This window comes from Papio anubis, chromosome X (assembly GCF_008728515.1).
Source record: "Papio anubis isolate 15944 chromosome X, Panubis1.0, whole genome shotgun sequence".
Taxonomy (NCBI): domain Eukaryota; kingdom Metazoa; phylum Chordata; class Mammalia; order Primates; family Cercopithecidae; genus Papio; species Papio anubis.
The window spans coordinates 102,668,011-102,674,700 of NC_044996.1; positions in this window are offsets into that span (position 1 = coordinate 102,668,011).

Sequence of the window (6,690 nt, forward strand, 5' to 3'; positions counted from 1 at the left end):
TCAACAAAATTGACAGACCGCTAGCAAGACTAATAAAGAAGAAAAGAGAGAAGAATCAAACAGATGCAATAAAAAATGATAAAGGGGATATCACCACCGACCCCACAGAAATACAAACTACCATCAGAGAATACTATAAACACCTCTACGCAAATAAACTAGAAAATCTAGAAGAAATGGATAATTTCCTGGACACTTATACTCTCCCAAGACTAAACCAGGAAGAAGTTGAATCCCTGAATAGACCAATAGCAGGCTCTGAAATTGAGGCAATAATTAATAGCCTACCAACCAAAAAAAGTCCAGAACCAGATGGATTCACAGCTGAATTCTACCAGAGGTACAAGGAGGAGCTGGTACCATTCCTTCTGAAACTATTCCAATCAATAGAAAAAGAGGGAATCCTTCCTAGCTCATTTTATAAGGCCAACATCATCCTGATACCAAAGCCTGACAGAGACAGAAGAAAAAAAAAAAGAGAATTTTAGACCAATATCCCTGATGGACATCAATGCAAAAATCCTCAATAAAATACTGGCAAACCGAATCCAGCAGCACATCAAAAAGCTTATCCACTATGATCAAGTGGGCTTCATCCCTGGGATGCAAGGCTGGTTCAACATATGCAAATCAATAAATGGAATCCAGCATATAAACAGAACCAAAAACAAAAACCACATGATTATCTCAGTGGATGCAGAAAGGCCATTGACAAAATTCAACAGCCCTTTATGCTAAAAACTCTCAATAAATTAGGTATTCATGGGATGTATCTCAAAATAATAAGAGCTATTTATGACAAACCCACAGCCAATATCATGCTGAATGGGCAAAAACTGGAAGTGTTCCCCTTGAAAACTGGCACAAGACAGGGATGCCCTCTCTCACCACTCCTATTCAACATAGTGTTGGAATTTCTGGCCAGGGCAATCAGGCAAGAGAAATAAATAAAGGGTATTCAATTAGGAAAAGAAGAAGTCAAATTGTCCCTCTTTGCAGATGACATGATTGTATATTTAGAAAACCCCATCGTCTCAGCCCAAAATCTCCTTAAGCTGATAAGCAACTTTAGCAAAGTCTCAGGATACAAAATAAATGTGCAAAAATCACAAGCATTCTTATACACCAATAACAGACAAACAGAGAGCCAAATCATGAATGAACTCCCATTCACAATTGCTTCAAAGAGAATAAAATACCTAGGAATCCAGCTTACAAGGGATGTGAAGGACCTCTTCAAGGAGAACCACAAACCACTGTTCAATGAAATAAAAGAGGACACAAACAAATGGAAGAACATTCCATACACATGGACAGGAAGAATCAATATTGTGAAAATAGCCATACTGACTAAGGTACTTTATAGATTCAATGCCCTCCCCATTAAGCCACCAATGACTTTCTTCACAGAATTGGAAAAAACTACTTTAAAGTTCATATGGAACCAAAAAAGAGCCCTCATTTCCAAGACAATCCTAAGTCAAAAGAACAAAGCTGGAGGCATCACACTACCTGACTACAAACTATACTACACGGCAACAGTAACCAAAACAGCATGGTACTGGTACCAAAACAGAGATATAGACCAATGGAACAGAACAGAGTCCTCAGAAATAATACCACACATTTACAACCATCTGATCTTTGACAAACCTGACAAAAACAAGAAATAGGGAAAGGATTCCCTATTTAATAAATGGTACTGGGAAAACTGCCTAGGCATAAATAGAAAGCTGAAACTGGATCCCTTCCTTACACCTTATACAAAAATTAATTCAAGATGGATTACAGACTTAAATGTTGGACCGAAAATCATAAAAACCCTAGAAGAAAACCTAGGCAGTATCATTCAGGACATAGGCATGGGCAAGGACTTCATGTCTAAAACACCAAAAGCAATGGCAACGAAAGCCAAAATTGACAAATGGGATCTAATTAAACTAAAGAGCTTCTACACAGCAAAAGAAACTACCATCAGAGTGAACAGGCAACCTACAGAATGGGAGAAAATTTTTGCAATCTACTCATCTGACAAAGGGCTAATATCCAGAACCTACAAAGAACACAAACAAATTTACAAGAAAAAAATAAACAACCCCATCAAAAAGTGGGCATATATATGAACAGACATAGGCATGGGCAAGGACTTCATGTCTAAAACACCAAAAGCAATGTAAACAAAACCCAAAATTGACAAATGAGATCTAATTAAACTAAAGAGCTTCTACACAGCAAAAGAAACTACCATCAGAGTGAACAGGCAACCTACAGAATGGGAGAAAATTTTTGCAATCTACTCATCTGACAAAGGGCTAATATCCAGAACCTACAAAGAACCCAAACAAATTTACAAGAAAAAAACAAACGACCCCATCAAAAAGTGGGCAAAGGATATGAACAGCCAATTCTTAAAAGAAGACATTTATGCAGCCAACGGACACATGAAAAAATGCTCATCATCACTAGCCATCAGAGAAATGAAAATCAAAACCACAATGAGATACCATCTCACACGACTTAGAATGGCAATCATTAAAAAGTCAGGAAACAACTGGTGCTGCAGAGGATGTGGAGAAATAGGAACACTTTTACACTGTTGGTGGGACTGTAAACTAGTTCAACCATTGTGGAAGACAGTGTGGCGATTCCTCAAGGATCTAGAACTAGAAATACCATTTGACTCAGCCATCACATTACTGGGTATACATCCAAAGGATTATAAATCATGCTGCTATAAAGACACATGCACACATACATTTATTGAGGCACCATTCACAATAGTAAAGGCTTGGAACCAACCCAAATGTCCATCAATGACAGACTGGATTAAGAAAATGTGGCACATATACACCATGGAATAGTGCAGCCATAAAAAAGGATGAGTTCATGTCCTTTGTAGGGACATGGATGCAGCTGGAAACAATCATTCTCAGCAAACTGTTGCAACAACAGAAAACCAAACACCACATGTTCTCACTCATAGGTGGAAACTGAACAATGAGAACACTAGGACACAGGAAGGGGATCATCACACAGCAGGGCCTGTTGTGGGGTGGGAGAAGGAGGGAGGGATAGCATTAGGAGATATACCTAATGTAAGTGACAAGTTAATGGGTGCAGCACACCAACATGGCACATGTATACATATGTAACAAACCTGCACATTGTGCACATATACCCTAGAACATAAAGTATCATTTAAAAAAAAAAGAAAAAAAGAAAAGGACTTCAACAAAATTCAACAGCCCTTCATGCTGAAAACTCTCAATAAACTAGGTATTGATGGAATTTATCTCAAAATAATAAGAGCTATTTATGACAAACCCACAGCCAATATCATATTGAATGGGCAAAAATTGGAAACATTCCCTCCAAAAACCAGCACAAGACAAGGATGCCCTCTCTCACCACTCCTATTCAACACAGTATTGGAAGTTCTGGTCAGGGAAATCAGACAAGAGAAAGAAATAAAGGGTATTCAATTTGGAAAAGGGGAAGTCAAACTGTTTCTGTATGCAGGTGACATGATTGTATATTTAGAAAACCCCATCATCTCAGCCCAAAATCTCATTAAGCTGATAAACAACTTCAGCAAAGTCTCAGGATACAAAAGCAATGTACAAAAATCACAAGCATTCCTATACACCAATAATAGACAGAGCCAAATCATGAGTGAACTCCCATTCATAATTGCTACAAAGAGAATATAATACCTAGGAATCTAACTTACAAGGGATGTGAAGGACCTCTTCAAGGAGAACTACAAACCAGTGCTCAATGAAATAAAAGAGGACACAAACAAATGGAAGAACATTCCATGCTCATGGACAGGAAGAATCAATATTGTGAAAATGGCCATACTGCCCAAAGTAATTTATAGATTCAATGCTATCCCCATCAAGCTATCACTGACTTTCTTACAGAATTGGAAAAAACTACTTTAAATTTCACATGGAACCAAAAAAGAGCCCTCATAGCCAAGACAATCATAAGCAAAAAGAACAAAGCTGGAGGCATCACACTACCTGACTTCAAACTATACCACAAGGCTCCAGTAACCAAAACAGCATGGTACTGGTACCAAAACAGATATACAGACCAATGGAACAGAACAGAGCCCTCAGAAATAACACCACACATCCACAACCATCTGACCTTTGACCAATCTGACAAAAACAAGCAATGGGTAAAGGATTCCCTGTTTAATAAATGGTGCTGGGAAAATTGGCTAGCCATACGTAGAAAGCTGAAACTGGATCCCTTCCTCACAGCTTATACAAAAATTAACTTAAGATGCATTAAAGATTTAAATGTAACACCTAAAACCATAAAAACACTAGAAGAAAACCTCAGTAATACCATTCAGGACAAGGCATGAGCAAAGACTTCATGGCTAAAACACCAAAAGCAATGGTAACGAAAGCCAAAATAGATAAATGGGATCTGATTAAACTAAAGAGCTTCTGCACAGCAAAAGAAACTATCATCAGAATGAACAAGCAACATACAGAATGGGAGAAAATCTTTGCAATCTACCCATCTGACTAAGGGCTAATATCCAGAATCTACAAAGAACTTAAACAAATTTACAAGATAAAAACACCATCAAAAAGTGGGCAAAGGATATGAATAGATAATTTTCAAAAGAAGACATTTATGCAGCCAACAGACATATGAAAAAATGCTCATCATCACTGGTCATTAGAGAAATGCAAATCAAAACCACAATGAGATACCTTCTCACACCAGTTAGAATGGTGATCATTAAAAAGTCAGGAAACAACAAATGCTGGAGAGGATGTGGAGAAATAGGAATGCTTTTACATTACTGGTGGCAGTAAATTAGTTCAACCATTATGGAAGAGAGTGTGGTGATTCCTCAAGAAGCTAGAACTAGAAACACCATTTGACCCAGCCATCCCATTACTGGGTATATACCCAAAGGATTGTAAATCATGTTACTATAAAGACACATGCACACGTATGTTTACTCCAGCACCATTCATAATAGCAAAGGCTTGGAACCAACCCAAATGTCCATTAATAATAGACTGGATAAAGAAAATGTGGCACATATACACCATAGAATACTATGCAGCTGTAAAAAAGGATGAGTTCATGTCCTTTGCAGGGACATGGATGAAGCTGGAAACCATCATTTTCAGCAAACTATCACAAGGACAGAAAACCAAACACTGCATGTTCTCACTCATAAGTGGGAGTTAAACAATGAGAACACATGGACACAGGGAGGGGAACATCACACACCTGGGTCTGTTGGGGGGTGGGGGGCTGCGGGAGGGATAGCATTAGGAGAAATACCTAACAAAACTGCATGTTACAAGCACATGTACTCCAGAATGTAAAGTATAATTTAAAAAATAAGACAAATCATCAACCATCTGGCCCTTTCGTTTTTTTTTTTGTTTGTTTTTTGGCTCACTGCAAGCTCCGCCTCCCAGGTTCACGCCATTGTCCTGCCTTAGCCTCTGGAGTAGTTGGGCCTACAGGTGCCCATCACCATGCCCGACTAATTTTTTGTATTTTTAGTAGAGACAGGGTTTCACTGTGTTAGCCAGGATGATCTCGATCTCCTGACCTCGTGATCCGCCTGCCTCGGCCTCCCAAAGTGCTGGGATTACAGGCGTGAGCCACCATGCCTGGCCCCATCTGGCCCTTTCTTTGAATTTTTATATGTTGTATGACCCTTATGCACATGTGCATGTTAATAAATTTTGTATGCCTTTTCTTCTTCTTTTGCCTTTTGTCAGTTGACTTTCATTGAATGTTCAGAGAACAAAAGGACAGATTTCTCTTGGCCTCTACAGTTTTGGCACTATGAGCAGAGTAACTGAAACTGCTCTGTTCTTCTGGAAGCCACAGTCCAGGGAAGCCAGTATCTGACAAGCCAGCAGAAGGGTAAGAATTTCTTACCAGTCAGGTTCCTGAAAGTCTATCTGTAGAATCTGGTCAAGCTAATGGTAAAAATAACTGTGTATTTCTCCTTTTCTAAAATTAAGATTAATGTGAGAAAAACATTTATACAGACTAGTCTTACGTGTAGCAACTGAGGTGTATTTTTTGGTATGAACATTTATATTGTCTGATCCTTTTCCTCTCAGAAGTAGTCTTTATTTTTCCCTTTGTCACTGTCTTTCTGTGTCATTCGTCATAGAGGCCCTTTCATCTTCTTTTATGTCGTTGAAAGCTTGACATGCAACCAAGAGGGAACATTCTCTTGGTCCCTTCCATCAGAGGGTGTGATTTTTGGGTAACATTCAATTGCCAGTCTGAAATGACTAAGAACCCCAAGACACATAAGATATTAAGGAGCACACTCTTTGTTCTGAAAGTGGTAAGCTCTCAGGAAAGTCTGTCATAATAGGAAGTCCAATCCAAAAGGGGCTTTTGTTGTCTCAACCTTTGATGCCTGATTAGTCCTGGCAAAGTCCAATCCCAGGAAGGCCTACCTGATGTCATGGATTAATGGGTTCATGACTGGCAGCCCCCTACGAACTTGTGAAATACTGAAGACACCATCCTTAACCATCTATAACAACAAGATTCTTTTGCTGTCTTAACTTATATCTGGCAGTAAATTTTTCTTTGGGATCATGGGGGGTTGCATCTTCTGTGCCATTTTAAAAATACCACTTACGTCCATGGTATTCTAAACCTGAGAAATTACCT